The sequence below is a fragment of the Tenrec ecaudatus genome, chromosome 17 (genome assembly GCF_050624435.1).
Source record: "Tenrec ecaudatus isolate mTenEca1 chromosome 17, mTenEca1.hap1, whole genome shotgun sequence".
NCBI lineage: Eukaryota > Metazoa > Chordata > Mammalia > Afrosoricida > Tenrecidae > Tenrec > Tenrec ecaudatus.
The window spans coordinates 49,927,582-49,950,306 of NC_134546.1; the positions used below are offsets into that span (position 1 = coordinate 49,927,582).

Sequence of the window (22,725 nt, forward strand, 5' to 3'; positions counted from 1 at the left end):
CATACTGGCATGGCGAGGAACCAACAGAGAGGTCTGTGAGGCTGACCCAAATCCCAACTTCATGGACAACCCCCACTCCCCAGAAGAATGCACTTCAGAGGACAGCACTGAAGCTACAGGTCAGGGAGAGGGCTGCTTCAGATCAGAGCACACAGGAGCAAACAAAGAGGGAAGGAGAGAGTGGAGCACATCCTGGCCCACCAAACCCTGAGGATGATATTCCTGCTAGGAGCAGCCAATGCACAGAGAGGACCGTAGGGCCAACACTACCATGAGTCACAAGGGCCCTCACTGACCCATAGTGCTATGTGAGACAACACTGGAGACAGTGTGGGAATTGTGCCCGAGCTGACCCTACCACCGGGCAAAACATTAAAGGTGTGGAACAGAGCAGCAAGGAGAGCAAAGCAATGAAATCTGCAAGGAATACCAAAAATAGACTTCGGGCTAGGGCATGCCACCCCATCAGATTAGACTGTAAAACCCTCATAAAGGTCAACAAACGGATCTGCACCTATTTTCTTTTGTTGTTGTTTTGCTCTGTCTTGTTTTTGTGCTTATTATTGTCTCTGCATGTCTATTTAGTTAAGATAGGCAGGATAAACAATCTGGAGGAGAAAACAATGGGACTGACGGTTCCAGAGGGACACCAGAGAAGGTTAGGCAGGAGAAAGGAGGGGGCGTGCCAACAAACCCAGGGACAAGGGAACAACAAGTGATCTAAAATCAATTGCGAGGGGGCATAGGATTCCTGGTGGGGCTTGATCAAGGGCAATGTAGTTCGAGAGGAATTACTGAAACTCACATGAAGGCCAAACAAGATAGAGGGACAAGAGGAAAGTAAAAGGAAATAGAGGAAAGAACTAGGAGGCAAAGGACATTTGTGGAGGTCTAAATACAGGCACGTACATATGCAAATATATTTATATATAACAATAGGGAAATAGATCTGTGTACCTGTATTTATTTGTTAAGTATTAAGGCAGCAGACGGACATTGGGTCTCCACTCAAGTACTCCCTCAATGCAAGAACACTTTGTTCTAAGAACCCGGCCTTCTGTGATACTTACCTTCCCTGACACCATCACTGAAGACACAATGGTGCATAAGCAAATATGGTGAAGAAAGCCAATGGTGGCCGGCTAGCCACCACCATCAAAAGTTACAGTGTCTGGGGTCTTAAAGGCTTAAAGCAGGCGTCCTTAAGCTATGACCCGCAGGCCATATGCAGCCTGTTGAGGATGTTTATCTAGCCCGCTGGGTGTTTTTGCCCCTTTTGGTTTTTCACTTCAAAATAAGATATGTGCATAGGAATTTGTTCATAGTTTTTTTTTTTTTTAAACTGTAGTCTGGTCCTCCAACGGGTCTAAGGGACAGTGAACTCACCCCCTGTTTAAAAAGTTTGAAGACCCCTAGAAAGGCTTGAAGATAAACAAGTGGCCATGCAGCAGGGAAGCAACCAAGCCCACAGGGAAGCCCACCAGCTTGTGTGAGCATGAGGTGTCGATGGGATCAGGTATCAGGCATCAAAGACACAGAACAAAACATTGTATCAATGTGAATGAGGGAGAGGGTGGAGTGGAGATGGAAAGCCCATCTGTAGACAATTGAACATCCCCTTACAGAAGAGTCACAAGGAAGAGATGAGCCAGTCAGACTGCATTACAGCACCGAGGAAACATACAATGTTCCTCTGGTTCTTTAATGCTTCCTCCCCACCACTATCATGACTCCAATTCTACCTTACAAATCTGGTAGACCAGAGCATCTATGCTGGTACGGATAAGAGTTTGCAACACAGGGAATCCAGGACACATGAACCACTCAGGATCAATAATGAGAGTAGCAATACTAGGAGGGGAAAGGGAAGGTGGGGAGAGAAATGGGGGAACTGATCACAATGATCAACATATAACCCCCCTCCCAGGGGGATGGACACAGAAAGGTGGGTAAAGGGAGACAGTGGTCAGTGTAAGACATAAAATAAATTTATAAATTATCAAGGGTTCATAAGAGAGATGGGTCAGGGAGTGGGGGGGGGAGGGGGATGAGATGATACCAAGGGCTCAAGTAGAAAGAAAATGTTTTCAAAATGATGATGGTAACATATGTACAAATGTGCTTGACACAATGGATGGATGTATGGATTGTGATAAGATCTGTAACTGCTATCCACAAGGGCAATAGTTTAAAACCATTGGCCACCTTCAGGAGAAAGACAGGGCTTTCTACTCCTGTAACAAGTTAGAGTCTCTGAACCTATTGAGGTAGCTTTACTCTGTCCTATAAGGTCACTTTGAGTCAGAATCAACTCAATCACAGTAAGTTTGGAGTATGTAAATATGTATATATATTACAAATACCTCATATATCAGATACAGCAACTATATCACCAGGGTAAAAATACATACATAAAACTTTGTACCCTGCAGAATAACACACTGTATGTTCAAATTACAGTGAAACGTTTACAAAAATTGTTGTTTTAAGATCTAAAAAATAACAATTGTAGCAGCCACATTTAACAATCATGACGTGAGGGAAGCTATCAAATTTAAAATTAAAAGTCCAAGCAGATATCAAGAAAAAAGCTCTCATTGATAAAACACTGGCAAACTTAATAAAGGAAAAGAAAGAGTTGATGCAAATATCTAGAATTAGAAATGAAAAGGCTGACATCACAACAGATACAAATGAAATAAAATATACCATCTATCCAAATTAACACAGATGGAGTGTGGGGGGCGGTCAGTTGCTTACAGACATCCTTCTCTAGGGCAGTTAGTCACCAGACTATATGGCAAGCCTCACTCCCTGCTATTCCTCCCTGAGGCCTGCGACCAAGCATTCTCACTCTACCAATAATGATCTCTATCAGTTGAGTCAGGAAACAGGCCAAGCGGACTCTGTGACTTCCAAAGTTAAGTTATCCACCCATCTTATCACATGTATGCCCCCAATCCCTGCTCTTACTATTGCATGTATGTCCCTAGACCACCCCCTCTCATTACTGTATTACCTATGGCACAACCCCTCCCTGTGATGTATGGACTCACCTGTAATTAGGGGGCTTGCACGTCCCTGGAGAATATAAAAAGCTTGGGCTAGCATTAAAGATGACTCTCTCTCCCTCCCCGTGAGCCATCTAGCGGGGCAGAGGTGAGCATGCTACCATAAATTGTGTCTGACTCCATTTATTCCAATACTTCACTTCTATCTCTCATGATCTCTATAACTTTACTATGATCTTTCCTGATTATTGCTGTACAATTGCGCCTACCGGACCCGTAATGATGTGTTAGGGGCAGGCAATGGAGAGAACCTCAACAGACCCTTAACAAAAAAAGATATAGAGCAAGTCATTAACAAAAACCTCCGACCAAGAAAAGTCCAGGGCCAGATGGCTTCCACAGGGGAGTTCGACTAAATATCCTGAGAATGTCATCAATTCTGTACAGACTATGGAAGAATATAGCAAAGGATAGCAAACTCCCAAGCTGGTGTCATAAAGTGAGTATGCCCTGATCCCCAAACCAGGCAGACACCACAGGAACAAAAATTATAGGCCAATATCCCTTGTGAACACAATGCAAGAATTCTTTATTATTATGTTTAATCATTTTATCAGGGGCTCATACAATTCTTATCACAATCCATACATACATCAATTGTGTAAAGCACATTTGTACATTCATTGCCCTCATCATTCTCAAAACATTTGCTCTCCACCTAAGCCCCCGGCATCAGCTCCTCATTTTCCCCCTCTCCCTGCTCCACCCGGATGCAAGAATTCTTACCAAAGTCATAGCCAAAATGATGCACAAATATATTTAAAAAAATAATCTGGCTAGACCCAAACATGTGCACTGGTACAGATGAGAGTTTGCAACACAAGGAATCCAGGACAGATAACCCCCCAGGACCAACAATGGTAATAGCAATACTAGGAGGGGAAGGGAAGGGAAGGGGGAGGAGTAAAGGGGAACCGACCACAATGATCAACGTACAGCCCCCACCCAGGGGGATGGACAACAGAAAAGTGGGTGAAGGGAGATAAAGGTCGGTGTAAGACATGAAAAAAAAAAGAATTATCAAGAGTTCATGGGGGAGGGACGGGGGAGGGAGGGAAAATGAGGAACTGATACCAAGGACTCAAGTAGAAAGAAAATGATGATGGCAGCATATGTGCAGATGTGCTTGACACAATGGATGGATGCATGGATTGTGATAAGAGTTGTATGAGCCCCCAATAAAATGACTTTTAAAATAAAAATTAAAAATTTTTCATTGCCATTGATTGGAAGCTAAACACCTTAGAAGTCCCCTCAGATGCCAGAGGCCAAAGCCAGAGTGGGCTCAACAAGCTGGAATGGTGGCGTCAATTTAAGGAATAACCTTGACAAATGGAACAATGATGGCCTCTTGATTGGGTTTAAAAAGCTAATTGCACATAAACAGAAATGGCGAGAGGAGAGCCGAAGGACATCACCATCCAAAGGAATTAAGAGGTGGAGTTGATTCTATACTAAGTATTGGTCAAGAGGGTGAGGAAGCTGCTAAGGGTAAATGACCAGGATGACAGCGCAGGCGGCCTTGGTCTTCTCACAACGGTCACCTCTGACCACCATGCCTTGAGGTGGTCAAGGGAATCTTTGCCAAAAGATTGTCACATCAAGAACTGAAGAATTGGCGCATTCCCTGCGAGACATTGCTGAGGATGAGCCTGATGGAGCTACACTGATGCAGCCAGAATTCAGAGAGTTGGAGAGCCACGCAGAGACCCACGCCAGCACTGAGACGCTTACACTGCCACTGGATCCACAAGACTTTCCACCGACTAGCCTGTGATCTTTCTTCCCACAGTCGGTGTCATTGCAATGTGCTGTGTGCATCTGAAAAAGAATTTATAGACTGGTAACGGACATATGGACTAATATCGGATTTATGGACCTGACCTGGACTGAGTTGGGATGCTTTCTTAATGTACAATTACTCTTTGGTATAAAGTTCTCTCTTAGACATAAAAAAAAAGAACTGAGGAATTAGACTACTAAGTTTAGAAAAGTATAGGAAACGGAGCGGTCTATTAAGTGAAGGAAAAACACTTTCCCACCCACGATAAGAAATAAAAATCAAGGCAGCAGTGAAATTTTCTTTTTCAACCAGATGTTTCGATGATATAATCCATTTCAAACTATGGATTGAAGGCTTCCTTACACATCTTTTGTCACCCAGAATGGACCATTTAACAACCCCCTACTCTGTATGTACAAAATAATTTTCAGTAAGAAAATTAAAGGAAACAAAACAAAAGATATAATTATTATTCCCAGAAAAGAAATGAAAGTATATTTTTTCTTTTGCTGAACTTCACATTTGTAATCATATCAAAATCCCATTGAGAGACTCGCCCTCCAGTTCTTCTTGATGTACATCCCCTAAAATGATTCACACCCAGGCTTCCCTTTCTCTTTTTGCAAAAAGTTACAAATTCCACTTAATCAAAGGAGTGGCCTGTGTGTTAGTAATCTAACGGCACTCAGCTCAGAACTGTTTTGTCATTACTGACTTCATGGTGTCAGTAGCTATGGATTTTTCATCTGTGAAGCTTTTGTTTTTAATTAAGAACCCACACACTTTATCTTTCTGATGAATGAATTTAATCTTCCTTTCATAAACTTGAAAATGTCTCCCATGATTCTCGTAAATCAGTGTGATGAGCTGAGTGCTATCGAATGTTCAAAGTATAAAGGAGAAAAAAACTTTATGAAAACACGATCACTCTCCATTTGACGCCAAATGCAATAGATGTAGTACAGTCCCACGATCCAATAGTCAGTATTTTTTATCAGGCCCCAATACTGAGTGCATGGAACAAACATAATTTTCCATTGTACTTCAGCTACCTGAAACGAATTGCATATTATCTGCACATCTGCATGAGCAAGACAGGAGATGGCATCAGACTTAAAAGAGAACAAGGAAAAGGAGAGTCGCAGATTCTGGAAAGGACCCGCTCACGGAGCCCAGGGTTGGGTTTTCTTGTTGTTGCTTTAATATCTGTGAAGAACTGATTTTGAATCAGCGGCATATGAAGAAAATACAGACACAGAGCTTCAATATTTCCCATTCCAGTAAGTATTCATTTCTCAGATAAAGTTATAGTTCCAAATAAAAAAGAATAATGTATCCTTTCTGAAATACTTGCTTATTTTTATCCAAGAGACTTGCTTATTTTTATCCAAGTTCCTCTACTCTCAGTGCATGCCCTGGAGATGGATCCTTTCCCAGGTTCAAATAATAAATATGCAACCTTCAGGAACTCTCCTCTCCAAGGGCTGTCTCTGTCAATTAGGAAGAGCTGTAATTGCAATTGATGTTCTGTTTACTCTCAGGCACATGTGAGCAGAGTCAAGTACCTGAGCTAAGGATCTGAGCCAATGGTTGCTCTGTTTACTCTCAGGCACATGTGAACAGAATCAAGTACCAGAGCTAAGGATCTGGTCCAATTGATGCTCTGTTTACATGTGCCTGAGAGTAAACAGAGCATCCATTGGATCTTTGTAAAGGTTTTTTGCTGCTTTGCTAGTGTTGTTCATTGCCCTCCAATCAATTCTGACTCCTGCTGACCCTATGTGTGCAGAGCAGAATGTCTTCATGAGGTTTCCCAGGCTCGGGCCATTCAGAAACAGCTTACTAAGCTTGTCTTCCAAAGTACCTTTAGTTGAGTTAAAACCACCAACCAGGGACTTCTGTGGCACTCCAGCCCCTCTCAGAAGCTTCATGACTTTGTCGTGTGTTGCAGTAAGATAGAAGGAGATTTGGCTGGGATGTAATGATCTTCTGTTTTGTTTTCTAAAGAAAGAGTAGAAGGAAGAATGACAAGAAGATGGCATAATTAATATTAAGTACATTGAACGAGCAAACATATACATCATAAAACCCAACCAGTTGAGCAAATTCCTTCTCATCCCGACCTCACACAAATGAATGAGCATGAATGTGGTTGAACAAAGGATCTGTTTATAGCCATCATATTGATGCAAATGAGGGGGGTCATCATGGAGACTCAGAGCTCATCTGTAGACAATCTGTAGACCCTCACAGTCAGGTCATAAGGAAGGGATGAGTCAGACAGGGTGCAGTGTAGCACCCACAAAACACACAACATTCCTCTAGCTCTTTAATGCTAAAGAAAAAGACGGCTAACACATATTCTAATTCTAATTATGCGCTCCTTATAACTCACTGTCATGCCGCCATCTGGAAGGAGCCGGGCTTTTCTGACTACCAAAGGGTCCCCCATAGTAAACGGTAACTTAATAGTCAATCTCTTACAGGCTTTTCGCTGCCAGCAAAAGTAGCCATCATCCATTGCAAAGAACATCAAACTGACAACTCTCTTCTCTCCCTCCAAAGGCAGTTAACATCCTTAGCATGAGTCACCCTACAAAATCACCAAGCTCTTGACTTATTAACAGCAGATAAAAGAGGAGCATGCATGTTTCTAAAGAAAGAATGTTATTATATATATATATATATATATATATATATATTACATTTTATTAGGGGCTCATACAACTCTTATCACAGTCCATACATATACATACATCAATTGTATAAAGCACATCTGTACATTCTTTGCCCTAATCATTTTCTTTTTTTTCTCCTCTTTTCTTTTTTTACATTTTATTAGGGACTCATACAACTCTTAGCACAATCCATACATATACATACATCAATTGTATAAAGCACATCCATACATTCTTTGCCCTAATCATTTTCAAAGCATTTGCTCTCCACTTAAGCCCTTTGCATCAGGTTCTCTTTTTTTTCCCCTCCCTCCCCGCTCCCCCTCCCTCATGAGCCCTTGATAATTTATAGATTGTTATTTTGTCATATCTTGCCCTATCCGGAGTCTCCCTTCCCCCCTTCTCTGCCGTCCATCTCCCAGGGAGGAGGTCACATGTGGATCCTTGTTATCAGTTTCCCCTTTCCAACCACTCACCCTCCACTCTCCCAGCATTGCCCCTCACACCCCTGATCCTGAAGGTATCGTCCACCCTGGATTCCCTGTGCCTCCAGCTCCCATATGCACCAGTGTACAACCTCTGCCCTATCCAGTCCTGCAAGGTAGAACTCGGATCATGGTAGTTGGGGGGAGGAAGCATCCAGGATCTGGGGGAAAGCTGTGTTTTTCATCAGTACTACATTGCACCCTGACTGACCCATCTCCTCTCCTAAACCCCTCTGTGAGGGGATCTCCAGTGGCTGACAAATGGGCTTTGGGTCTCCACTCTGCATTCCCCCTTCATTCACTATTATATAATATATATATTCACTATTATATATATATATTATATATATATATATAATATATATATATTGCATGATGCCTTATACCTGGTCACTTTGGCACCTCGGAATCGCACAGGCTGGTGTGCTTTTTCCATGTGGGCTTTATTGCTTCTGAGCTAGATGGCCGCTTGTTCACCTTCAAGCCTTTAAGACCCCAGACACCATCTCTTTTGATAGCCGGGCACCATCAGCTTTCTTCACCACATTTGCTTATGCACCCGTTTGTCTTCGGCGATCGTATCATGGAGGTGTGCAGCCAATGATATGATTTTTTGTTCTTTGATGCCTGATAACCGATCCCTTCGGCACCACATGATCACACAGGCTGGTGTGTTCTTCCATGTGGACTTTGTTGCTTCTGAGCTAGATGGCCACTTGTTTATCTTCAAGCCTTTAAGACCCCAGACACTCTCTTTTGATAGCCGGGCACCATCAGCTTTCTTCACCACATTTACTTGTTCACCTGCTTTGGCTTCAGCAGTTGTGTTGGGAGGGTGAGCATTGTAGAGTGCCAATTTAATAAAAGAAATTATTCATGCATTGAGGGAGTGATTGAGTAGAGGCCCAAGGTCCTTCCGCCACCTTAATACTAAACCTATAAATATAGACACATAGATCTATTTCCCCATCCTCATATATATATATTTGCATGTACATGTCTTTGTCTAGACCTCCATGTTGTTATATATTAATGAATTGGGTATCCTTAAAATATTAAGGAACACCACACCATGGACAATAAAATCAGGAAATGTCAGTGGAGCACCACCAGCTTCTCATGGTTTCAATATCCTGCCATGGCCTGGGTTATGCCCCTCATCAGGCCTGATTATAATCTGTGTACTTTTGCTTTTAGCTTTTTGTGTGTTTAGAGTCTTGCAGGAATGGATAAAAAAATATCTCCAACCTGACCTTCAATTAGCTTTTTCTCCACCCTTACAGTCTGCTGCTGACCAGCCCAGCCCCAGAACCTTCCAACCCTTAATCCCCCACTTCTTCGCACTATCTCAGCAGGAAGTAGTTAAGACAAAGTACATAGCCCCCTTACCAATATTAAGAAGTTTGGAATGTTTGGGCCGGATCCGAACTAGACAGTCTCGTATGGACTAAGCTGAAGTAGGTCTGCATGTCCTTCCCTACACATCCCAAAGGTCAGCAGCAGAGGGCGCCAGATAAGATAACCGCCAGATAAGATAATCAGTGAAACCAGGTGTTCTGAGTTGGAAGAAAGCCACAAGGAGTTGACAAGCAATTCTCCCAGTTTCCAGACCCCATATGCTGATTGCCCTACATTCCTCACCACCCTTTAAAAACCCTCACCCCAGCTGCTGAGCACCACTTCCCTGACCTGTTGGCCTAGGTCATTGAACCTCATCCGGCAGCATCCCCCCCTCCAAGAAATCTATTTCTGTTTCTGCTCTCCCTTGTTCTGTCGGTTGTCTGTCTTCCTCCCTGTACCTCAGTTTCGCCTTTACAATCTCTGCTGCCAAATCCCCTTATGCCAGGGAAGAGGGTGCTCAAGTGAAGCCCCTTATGCCAGGGAAGAGGGTGCTCAAGTGAAGCTTAGACGGAGAGGCACCCACCGGGGCAGGAAGCCCTCACGACTTGCCGGCCTTGGCACAATCCCTGGCGGCTCAAGCCAAAGAGAGTGGAGCAGGATGACAGACCAATGACAAGTTGTATCTTTTGGTTGGGACTGAGAACAAGACCCATATGGGGTGCAAATTATTTAGAAATGACTAATTTGCATAAGCTATCTTTCTCATTCATATTGTACCCAGTGGGTGTTTTATGAATATGTAAATATTTGGTGACTGATTAGTATAATTTTCTAGGACCTCTTGTTCTTGAGAAAGTTTGAACTAATTGCCTTCAAAGTCCTAGTTGAGACTCTTGCACCTTGTTCATGCTGCCAGTCCTGCACCCTGGGGTGTCCCTGTTCCCTCCCAGCCTCCTATCTCAGGTCCTGTGATTGACATCACACACTTGTTCAGTGTCTCCCTGTAAGTTGCACCCACAGATCAAGGACCCCCTCCCAGCTCTGCCGTTCCCTCGGTGCTTCACTTTCCCTGGCCTGGGATGAAAGGACGACCGGGACAGTCCTTAATTGGGGTACAGGGCTCGCATTAGATATCTGTAGGTCTTCTTCATCCAGAATTGTGATGGCTTCAACCCCACAGACCTGATTTTATTGAGAGCAAGTTAAATCTTCAGGCAAATGCTTGTTTCTCTCTTTCACCCAAGTGAATAGCCTTTTGTCTTCTTCGTTCACTGCACCCCTATCAAGACCCCAAAGGGTCACATCATGGACGGGGAAGGGAGCACTCTCCATGAGAGTGAGGAGGACAGAGCGGGCTGGCCCTTGTAAAGACTGGGGTCATGGTGAGTGATGACTGACGTGTTAGGAGGGGCCAATGAGGCTGCGATGAAGAGACACCAATCTAGGAGTTGGAGGTAGAGTGGGCAGCTCATCCTTCCTCGCAGGGACCTGAGTGTACACCTCCAGTCCACGGCCTGCCTATCGTGTTCCAGCTGTCCCAGAGCCACCTGTATGTTCCCAGATGAAGCAAGAGCTTAAGTTCTATGATGTCCACCAAGAAGATTCCTCCCAGACCCTTTTCCTGGGCAGGAGGCACCATGCCTCTGTTTTCGGGGCAACCATGCACCTCCCCACCGCACCCCAAACTAGGATTAGGGTCTGGAAAGGAAGTCATGATGATATATGGGGACATGAGTCTTCCCCCCCCTCAACCTCCTTGCTCCTTTTCACAGCTTCCAGAAAGTTTTCCCTTTTCCTGCTCTACCCTGCCAGGGGAAGCCAGCCCCTAACACATCATTATGGGTCTGGTAGGCGCAACTGTACAGCCATAATAAGTAAAGATCATAGTAAAGTTACAGAGAACATGAGAGATAGAAGACAAATATTGAAATAAATGGAATCAGACACATTTCATGGTAGCATGCTCACCTCAGCTCCACTTGGTGGTCCACGTGGAGAGAGAGAGAGAGAGAGAGAGCAAATCTTTAATGCTAACCAAGGTGTTTATATTCTCTGGGAACATCAAGCCCTCTAATTACAGGTGAAGACATACGTCACAGGTAAAGGTTGTGCTATAGGTAATAAAGTAATGGGAGGGGGTGGTCTAGGGGTATCCACGCAATAGGGAGAGGAGGGATTGGGGGTATACATGTGGCAAGATGGGTGGATTCTAGATACAGGATGGCAGCCTAACTTGGGATGTCACAGAGTCGGTTTGGCCTGTTTCCTGACTCAGCTGATAGAGACCATTATCAGTAGGGTGTGAACTCCACCTACAGGAACCAAGCTAATGATTGGAAGCTTCAGGGAGAAGTAATCCATTGTCCCCAGCAGCAGGGAGCAGGCCCACCCCTGTGGTGGGGTGAGACAGCAGTCTGGCAGCCATTGCCTTCAGGGAGGATGTCTGTAAGCATCTGACCTCCCTCCACAGTACTCCTCCTCCCTGAACTGTACCTCACCTGTTTTGTGCAGGGCAGGAGAGGTATGTTGGTGGCCTCAATAGCTGAGGTTTGGCTCCCATGGTGACTGAGTTTGTCCCTCAGGTCATGCAAGACTCACTCGGCTTCCCTGGTTTGGGCAGTGACGTTAGAGTCTGGTGACAGTGTCTCAGAAACGCTTCTGTGAAGAGATCCCAGTGGAGAAATGATAGAAAGGGGGTGGGGCAGCTCATGGCATCTGGAGAGCAGCTAGGGCCTCCGGAAAGCAGAGATGGGGATATCAGAGATCTTAGCACCAGCAGCCTGCGAGACCCCTTCCCTGCCATTGCCATAAATAAGACTTAGTCTCTCTGTATCTCAGACCCCAGAAGAGGGAACCAGACGCTCCAGTTTGTGGTCAGGGCTGGGTCCCATAGGCCATCCTGATGGGATCAGACAAGCCAACCATTCTCAAGCCAACCAGCCAAGATGAGGCTGACAAGAAGGAACTGGGGGTTAAAAAAAAAAAAATCTTCTCCAGGACGAGGAAGATGGGTCATTTTTCAGGGCTGGGAAACCTTTCCCCCTTGACAGATGGTGCCAAGGCCAAGACCAGCAAGTTATTTAGTTCCTTGTATGAAGATGACACAAGCCCCTGCCCAGCCTCTTTCAAATAGACACCTTTGGTCACTAAGAAGATGACCCCGTTTCTTCCCATTCCAAGCTCATCCTTACATCCTGGCCGAGATCACCCTATGGGCTGGAGCCCATATCCAGGATGCTCAAAGACCCCTCAAGGCCGCACCTGCCGGTCTCATGTCACAGGGTGCTAGTTAACTCTCCTACTCACCGTTTCTCTCTCACCCGACTTCCGCATCGCAGTCTTGTTGCGATAGATATAATTCACGTGCGATACAATACTCTGCTAAAGTGTACAGCTCATTGCTTTCTAGTTTTCATAGTGTCACCATCACCCTGTGACATGTCAGGACATTTGCGTCCCCAAAAGAAACTCCACACCCATTAATAGTCGAGTGCTCTTACTACGCCCAGCTCCCAACAACCATGCACCAATTTGCCATCACTAAACCCATAAACAAATTCACTGCCATAGAGTTGATTCCCATGCATGGAACCCTAAAGGAGAGGGCAGAATTATCCCTGCGTGTTTCCGAAACTCTTTTGTTAAATAGTTTTATTGGCATGTAATGTATATATCATACACATCATAGCAGGTTCAATCACATCAAGAAAATAGCACGGCCATCACAGCAATATGTTTTAGAACATTCTGGAACTCATGGTTATTAGCTTCCCATTTCCCCCAACCTCCCCTGCCGTACTCCCAGGAACCATTAATCTAGTTGAGACAGTAACTCTTTATGGGAGTAGAAAGGTTCCTCTTTCTCCCACGGAATGGCTGGTGGTTTTGAACAGCCGATCTTGGAGTTATCAACCCAATGTGTAATCACTACTGTCACTAAAGATTTACCAATTTTAAATATTTCATATAAATGCAATCCTATGAGATACTATCCTTTTGTGGTTGTCAGAATTTACATTTATTAGTCATCAAAAACAACCATATAGAGCAGATTACAAGATCTGCAGATAACCTCCTCTCTGGAGAAGTGGGTGAGGGGAGACGTTGGATGGTGTAAGATATGACAAAATAATAATAATTTATAAATTATCAAGGACTCAGGGGGGAGGGGGAGCTGGGAGGGTGGTGAAAATAATGAGGAGCTGATACCAAGGGCTCAAGTAGAAAGCAGGTGTTTTGAGAATGATGATGGCAACATATGTACAAATGTGCTTGACACGATGGATGTATGCATGGATTGTGATGAGAGTTGTATGAGCCCCTAATAAAATGATTAAAAAAAAACCAACAACCATATAAAGTTGGTGCTATTTTTAGGCTCTTTTTATGAGGTGCCCTGTTTGAAACCACCAGTCACTCGGCTGGAGAAAGATGAGGCTTTCTACTCCTGTAAAGAGTTACAGTCCCAGAAACCCACAGGATCCATTCTACCCTTTTCTGCGGGACCACCACGAGCGGAATTGACTCAATGGCAATGAATTTAGCTTCTTTTTTATGATGTGGAAAACAGAGCATGGAGGACCAAGCAGCACCTAAAAGTTCTTATCCATGACACGGTCATAAAAAATGGTAGCAGAGGTGCTTAAGTACCTTTCAACTGAAAAAATAAAATCATCCTCCTGATTATCGTCAAGAGCAGGCTTAACTTCTTTGGGAAAACAGTGGACGTTGTCTTTAAGATCCACTTGTATTGAGATATTTGTTTTTAGTCCCCCGCTGATGGCATCCCTAAGCAGTCCGCGGGTAGGATAACCATCTGCATGCACAAGATTGCTGCTTTGTCCTTGCCTGGTAGGCTTCTTCACAACGCTTCTTCATCCAGTGTCTTCTTTAATGAAGCAAATCCACACAAATTTCTCCAACTGTAATTTGGCCTCTGAACTGCAGAATGCTGACACAGGAATGACTGACATTTTCTTATTTTCAGTCATCCATTTCACAAATTTCTAGTCAAGAGGTTCATTGTTCATCATCACAAAGAGGTCTAACTCTGTGAAGACACACCACCAATGAGGGGCATCGTCCATCAGGAACAATGGGTTTTAGCCCAATGTGTTCAAGTATTGGACCATCCAATCTCTTTGTACTTCCAACTCTTTTTGACAAAGAATTAACATAACACTCTGGGTCATCCATGACCTTGATGTCAATCCAAAAAGCTTGAGCCAAGCCTTCCTGTAATGGAGCTGCACACTTGTCAATGGTATTGTGTTGGGCTGTTTGTGATTGCTTTATGAAATCACCAGGTTCAACGGACCAGCCACGCTTCCAGCCAGTTGCACTGCAAGTCCTTCCAGCACTTTCTGTTGCTATTGTTCTTTTTCATATCCCTGGAAAGATGGCTATTTTAAAATGCCCTCTTGCAGCACAGACAAGTCACTCATAGCCCTCATCACGGACACTGCATGTATGAGGCTTGATGGCTTGGGACGTCCTTTTTGGTACACACCTTGCCCACGGAGTTGGGTGGAGGACTTAGGGTAATAACTTGGGCTTGGGAACTAAATTTACTTGCTAGTTCTTGAAGCTCTAGTGCTCACTTAGAAGTAGACCCCTCTTCCCCATCAACAGGTTTCGATCTTAGGGGAATAAAAACAGGTGTTGCACCAACCATTCGCACCACCGGCTCATGCAGTCATAGACAGGCGTTATCACTTCATCTCTGACCTCAGTTAATCTCTCAGTGGCCCCAAACAGGATCCATAAGCTCCTACTGCCACCCGGATTTCTTCACTTGCATGAAACTTTTCAGATAGGCAAGACAGAGCTTTCACAAGCGATGGATGACCCACACATTACCGACAAAACAAATTCACTGCCGTCTAGTTGATGCCAACTCGTAGCAAACCAGGGGAGAGGGTGGAACTGCCTCTGTGGCTTTCTGAGACTGTAACTCTTTTAAAAATCATTTTATTAGGGGCTCATACGACTCTGAACACAATCCATACATACATCAATTAAGTAAAGCACATTTGTACATTCATTGCCCTCATCATTCTCAAAACATTTGCTCTCCACTTAAGCCCCTGGCATCAGCTCCTCATGTTTTTCCTCCCTCGCCGCTCCACCCCACCCCCCGACTGTAATTCTTTACAGGAGTAGAAAACCTTGTCTTTCTCCCTGGGAGTGGCTGGTGGTTGTGAACTGTGAATTTAGTGATTAGCAGCCCAATCCACATCCTCTATGCCACCAGGTCTCCCTACACATTACTATGGGGTCCTTCAATTCATCTTCTATTTTGAATTTTTGAATTTCCAAGACATTTTCTCACTTGCCTTGCTTCCATAGGCTTGCGTCTGGCCTAGGTTTGAGAACCAGGTAGCTCACATACTGCCTTTTGTAGCTGAATCCTGCCACTTAGCTTCATGCTTTTGAGCTTCATCCGTTTTGTAACCTGTATCAGGACTTCATTCTTCTTTATTTCTGAGCAATATTTCATTGTGTGGCTATATCATAATTTTTCTATCCAATCTTCAGTTGGAGGGCTTAGGGTTGTTTTACTGTTGGGCTGTTATGAAGAATGCTGCTGCTATAAACGGTCATGGATGAGTTGTATGTGACATACACTTTCAATTCTCTTGATTACTCCATGTTTAACCTTCTGAGACACTGACAAACTCTTTTTCCAAACTATTTCATATTCCTAACAGCAAAGTTTGAGCTTCCCATTTATCCACACTCTCCCTAACCCTTATTTTTGCCTATCTTTTTCTTAACCCAAATGGCTTTAATTTGCATTTACATGATGACTAATGCTGCTAAATATCTTCTCATGGCCATTTGGACATCTGGTTTGGAGAAATCAGTTCAAGTCCTTTACCCATTTTTAATTGGACTGTGTATCTTTTTACTGTTGAATTTTAAATTCTTTATATATTCTGATAACAAGTCCCTTATCTGATGTGTGATTTGCGAATATATGCTTCCATTCTGCAGTGTCTTTTCATTTGCCTCATGGTGTCTCCTCACTGCCCACCCCTTGCCTTTAAAAATGTCGGGTTCCTCCCAACCTGGCCCTCTTCACTCCTCTTTGTGTGATTTTGCTCCTCCTTCTGGATCTAGCTGAGTTTCAGCTTCCCTTTTACCAGCATAGCCACACATCCTTCCCTACACTTCGGTCAACCTGCAATCACGTACGATGTATTCTCCTCTCCATTCACATATTCATCTACTTGTCATGTTTATTCGACAGCTATTTACTGAGTGCCCACTATGATCCCAATTCTAGTTGCACTCAGGGACACAGCCAGGAAAAAAGAGAGAGATCCGCTTTGCTCTGAGAGTGCTTACAGTCCAGCAGAAGCGAGACAGGTGATGACAATGAAGACTGCAAGCGCTGGGGTGATGGATACGACAGGATGAGCACGTACAGAGACACTTTATTTGTGCACATTATCCTTTTCCCGATGGGGATAGGGCTCAGGGAATATCTCCCGGAGGGAGTGTGGCTTAGCTGAGAGCTGAAGATTCAGGGGAGTTGGGGGGACAGGCAGGTCCCTGAACATGCAGCACCCAAAGGGCAAGAAGGGTGGCTCTCAGGAGGAGCTTCAGGAAGCTGCGGGTGGCTGTAGCAGGAACACAGAGTTCAAGAAGAAAAGATGGCACTGTGTGATGGGGTCAACAAGCAGCAGCAGGCAGATTGAACAGAGGGCCTAACCCTCTTCCTGAGAGACCCTCAGTCGAAATCCTCAGAGGTCTGTGTCCCTTGAACACTTGCCATGGACTATTAGCATGTTTTCATTCCCTAGGTATCAAGATCCGTGTACATTTTCTGGACAGATGCAACCCATATATGACACGCAGAACACAGTAGACCCCAAATTACTTATGTTCTGATGATCACTCGAAGATCTCATGCTTTAAATGTTTTCATTATTAGTGTCTTTTAATAGTACCACAAATATGTATTATGAATAAATTATTATCTTCATTATCCTAAGTGGTATCTTTGTAATTAAAGCATGGTTTTGTAAATAATAAATTGTACATCTGCATGTGGACATCCGAGAATGACATCAACAAAATATAAACCACTACATATTCCTAAAGATAAGATGTAAATGCACACATACACACAAACACATACAATAAGTATGCATAAGGTTGTAAGTACAATTCATTGTAATTCCAATATGTCTAAAGTTAAGAAGTACCTGTGTGCAATGTTTAAAAATTCCTGTTGGAAAGTAAAAAGGAAATAGAGCGATTCTCAACCTGTGGGTCACCACCCCTCTGGGTGTCAAAAGACCCTTTCACAGGGGTCAACCGATTCCTAACAGTAGCGAAATTTCAGTTATGAAATAACAACAGAAATAATTTTATGATGGGGGGGGGGTGGGTCACCACAACATGAGGAACTGTATTAAAGGGCTGCGACATTGGGAAGGTTGAGAACTGCTGAAATCGAAGGAGGCAAAAAACATTTATAGAGGTCTAAATATAGGCATGGATATATGTAAATACATTTATATATAATGATAGGGAAATACATCTATGTACATATATTCATTTATAATGTATTATGGCAGCAGATAGACATTGGGCCTTCACTCAAGTATTCTCTCAATGCAAGAACATTTTGTTCCATTAACCAAGCACTCTGTGATGCTCACCTTCCCTGACACAATGGCTGAAGACTAAATGGGTGCAGAAGCAAATGTAGTGAAGAAAGCTGACGGTGTCCGGCTACCAAAAGGTATAGCATCTAGCTCAGAAGCAACAAAGCCCACATGGAAAAAGCACACCAGCCTGTGTGATCATGAGGTGTCGATGGGATCAGGTATCAGGCATCAAAGATACAAAACAAAACAAAAATCATATCTATGTGAATGAAGGGGAGGGCAGAGTGGAGACCCAAAGTCCATCAGTAGTCAATTGGACATCCTCTGGCAGAAAGGCCACAAGGAAGAGATGAACCAGTCAGGGTGCAATAGCACTGACGAAACACACAAGTTTCCTCTAGTACTTTAAAGCTTCCCCCAACTCTCCCCCCACTATCATGACCACAAATCTGGCCAGACCAGAACATGTACACTGGTAAGGATAAGAGTTTGAGAGACAGGGAATCCAGGACAGATAAATGCCTCAGGAACATTAATGGGAATAGGGACACTAGGAGGGTAAGGGAAAGGTGGGGAGGGAGTAAGGATTAACTGATTACATGATTGATGTATGGCTACCTCCCAGGGGAACGGACAACAGAAAAATGGGTGTAGGGAGACAGAGGTCAGTGAAAGACATGAAAAAAAAATTATCAAGGGTTCATGGAGGAGGGAGGGAAAAATGAGGAGCTCATACCGAGGGCTCAAGTAGAAAGAAAATGATGGCAACAAATGTACAGATGTGATTGACACAATGGATTTATGTATGGATTGTGATAAGAGCTGTATGAGTCCCCAATAAAATGATTTTTTTAAATTCCTGTTGGAAATTTTTCTGTATAGAAATTAGCTGGTTTCTTTTTATAAAAAGAATTGTCCTTGAATTCATACCAAATGAAAGAATAGAGTGATCATCAAGTTTTGTTATTTCTCTAAGAAGTAGTGAAAACACTAAGACATCTTCTACCTTCTACCCTGGAGTAGAGGTCTCATGGCTGGCAAGATCCTCTGAGAGTAACTATTCACACTCACACACATACACGCACACAAGTACACACACATACACAAATAATAAGTTAGTAAGTAAATATGAGGGAAATGCTACAAAACCATAGAAAATTTCATTAAACAAAAATATCACGATATGAAGAAATTGTTTTCCATCTCTCTCACTCTCCCCAGAAGAATTCTGCATGGTTCTTGATTTACATCATACAAATTGGCAGTGTGTTAGTTAGTCTGGGCTGACTAGAGAAACAAATTCATAGGCACTCATATGTGTATAAGAAAGAGTTTTACATACAAGGGCAATTGAATATTGAGAAAACATCCCAGCCCAGTCCAGATCAAGTCCGTAAGTCCAATATTAGTCCATATGTCTTATACCAATCTATAAATTCCTCTTTAGACTCATGCAGCACCTGCAATGATGCCGAATGTAGGAAGATCACAGGCCCCTGGGGTGGAAAGTCTTGTGGATCCAGTGGTGGTATAAGCATCTTAGTGCCTGCAGGGGTCTCCATGTGGCTCCTCCAGCTCCAGGGCTCTAGCATAGCTCCATGTGTCTTGTCAGCAGGAAAGATGAAGCAGAGAGAGTGTGCCTGTACCTGGCCTCCAGTGAGCTATTTACCTCCGCGGAGCTTCCAAATGAGGTCATCAAGCTGCAACCTGATTGACCGGCTAGACTCCACCCCTTCACAAGTTGATACCAGATTATGTAACTGCCACAGGCAGCTTTTACATTCTTGGGGGACTCCACTAGTGTTCCTTTTAAATGTTTTTTTTGGGGGGTGGGGGGAATGTTGCTTTTTCATTTGGTGGAACAAAAATGTTTGAAGGGGCAAGATCAGGGCTGGAGGGTTGATGGAGGAACGTTTCCCAGAGAGATCAGCAACTGCCAGCCAAGAAGAATAAGCAGCTGCTTTGTCATGATGGGAGGAACATTTCTCAGGACAACTTTTCTAGCTTTTTCCTAACTGATACAATTTTCACTCTTCTGAAAATGTCATTCAGCGTCTTCCAAGAAAACCTATCAAGATTACGCCTTTGGAAGAGCAAATAATAGTCACCATAACCTTTGGGGCTGACCTCTCTGCCTTGAATTGAAGTGGCCCAGAGGATCCCCATAGAAGCCACTATATTGATCGGAACTGTTTAATCCATTGATGGCAGAGACATGGTTAAGCACCTTGCTTGGAAGAGGCCTCTACATGCATGAACTGGGACCCTAGTAGCAATACTTTTTTATATACATTCATAAATTAAAAAAATTAAAAGTGTTCAGAATCATCCATGTCTTTGAAAAACTCATTTTACTAGCAGAGGACTGAAAACCAGTCGATGTTATCTGAAGGATGTCACTCTTGAAAAGATGTGCTAGAAAATTCCTCTGGGAGCACAACAGCTGGGGGACAGAGGTGGTGGTACAGACACGCCTGTCTGTCTTCCACATGAGGTCGTGTCTTCCCCATGAGGTCGTGTCTTCCCCATGAGATCATAGCAGGCTCCGGTGTCCAGCAAGGTCTTTGTTCAGTGAGACTGCAGCAGGGGCAAACGATGCCAATTCCAGACCAAGTTCCCCGAGGAGCTGGAGGACTCGATTGATAGGCAACAATATGACGAAACAGGTCAAAATCTAAATAGCCTTTCTGCAGAAGCAGAGAAACTTGGGGGCAAATCACATCTTGAAGACTGTTTAGCTTGCTAACAGCATACACCCTATTTTTATGCATGGGAACTCATTAGGAGAAGGTTCTGGACAAGGTCTCCAAATATATTCAAGAGCAGAATGAGAAGATTAATGCTCCCCACGGCCTCCTTCGAGCATACCCCACTGAGAGAGGACTGGGAATTACTGAAACTACTGTTTATGAAGACAGACAGGAGTAGTGGAAGATAAATCTCAGAAGTAAAGATCCCAGTACAGCAGGGGCCCTCCTATACCCGCTGGCCAACCACCGTGTCCCCTAGCTCCTCTCCAGAGCATCATTCCTTTGTGTCTGCTGCCAGAGCCACGGTGCCACTTACGCCAAGGACTGCCTTTCGAAAATTCCGCTCCTGGGATGACTGCTAGCCTCTCCGCATCCACACTGTCTCCAAATCATATAGGGCTCTGTAATCTTTTGGCTGGTTTCTGAGAAAACACAATGAAGGCTTTTTAATAAAATTATGCAGTTGGTCATCCCAATGCAAAACTATTTTAAAAAATTTTTTTATCAGCAACCATTGAGTTCTCTTTGTTCTTTAAGCCACATTCCCAGGTGGCTGTAGATGGCGCAAGCCCTCTTTTACAGTGTTCAGTCTTATTTCCCCAACTTAATCAAATACATTTTCTCAAGGATTTTGTTCAAAGGGAGGCTTTGTCCATAATTGTACTATCACATCTTTCCGATCTCAAGGACCTCCCAGTGTTGCCATGACCTCGATCTCCAGTTCTACTTGTGCTGTTCACAGGTTCTCAACCGAAGCTTAGTGGGAAACACGGCGCTCTGTTATTTGTTTCAATTTAGCAGTTATTCCTAATTCAACCAGTGTTTAGTGTTTTTGGGGGTTTGTCTGTTTTTAATTTTCCGTGAGGGTTGCCTTTCCATGAACGTTGAAATGAAGTAATGCATGTTGCTTCTTCGTTACAAAAAATAAAGGACACCAAAAAGTGGATACTAACCCATCAAACACAGAACTATCCCTGCTGCGTCCCACACAACTCACACACCAAGCTCATAACTAAGGTGGGGGAGTGGGGAGGTTTAGGGGAGTCAATGTGTCACTGCAAGCCAAGATTAGAAAACACAAGGGACACAGTCATGGCCCACCGAAGCACCTCTCCTCAACCAGCAGCCAAGTCTCCCTCCAGTTCTCAGCCTCTCAGCCATGTCCTTTGGCCTCTGCCTCTCTGGGCCAGGAAGCTGACCTGCTGCTCTGCCTCATAGTCTCAGAGGCTCCGAGTTGCTCCTGTGTTCTGCTACATGGCTTCTTTCCTCTGCCTCCGGTCTGGGCCTGTCCTCTTTGCTCTGTACCAGGGTCTGTATACCATAGCCTCTGATGTGTCTGCTGCCTCTGGTCTTGGTCTCCCCATGGAGATCTCAACCATGTTCTACTCACCCATGGGTTCTTCTTCCAATGGTCCTGGGATTTTCTCTCTTCCTTCCCAGACAGCTTCTCCTTAGAGGTGGCCACTAAAACGAAGAAACTTCCTATTTGTGTAGTCCTACCCAATCATTTGGTGGGCGTTACAGAGATATGCACAGTAGAGCCATGTTAAGAAATTTCACTCTACCACAAGGTCAAAGAAAAGACTCAGCATGCTTTTCAGTAAGGTCCTAAAATGTCTTTAAACCAACTCCTCCCTTATTTTGCATTTCGCATTTTCGACCATGATAAAAAATGCATTATGTAACTCTCTTGCACATGCATAAGGTATGTCTAGCAACAATAAACACAGAGGCTTGAGGTGACAGTAGCGCTGGCTCTGAGGGTCAAGAGTATGTGTCTTACAGTTATGCAGTGATGAAATTTGGTATTTATGTAATGATGTCGTCATCTTCCATGTGTGTATAACACTTATTTTTACATAGCAACCTGTTCTTTGGAATGTAATCATGTCAATAAGTGAGATGTGAACGTGTCAATGGATTTTACTGTAATCCAAGGGCAATGGGAGCAATGGAAGGGTTTTAAGCAAAATTTATAATTTTGAAAGAACATTTT

The 22,725-nt window shown here is 43.8% G+C and overlaps 2 pseudogenes; one reads left to right on the forward strand and one right to left on the reverse strand.

Annotated features, from left to right (window-relative positions):
• Positions 1 to 14,232: 14,232 nt before the first annotated feature.
• Positions 14,233 to 15,201, reverse strand: LOC142430440 (kynurenine--oxoglutarate transaminase 3 pseudogene; annotated as a pseudogene).
• Positions 15,202 to 20,506: 5,305 nt separating this feature from the next.
• On the forward strand, positions 20,507 to 20,917 carry LOC142430442 (golgin subfamily A member 7 pseudogene; annotated as a pseudogene).
• The last annotated feature ends 1,808 nt before the right edge of the window (positions 20,918 to 22,725 follow it).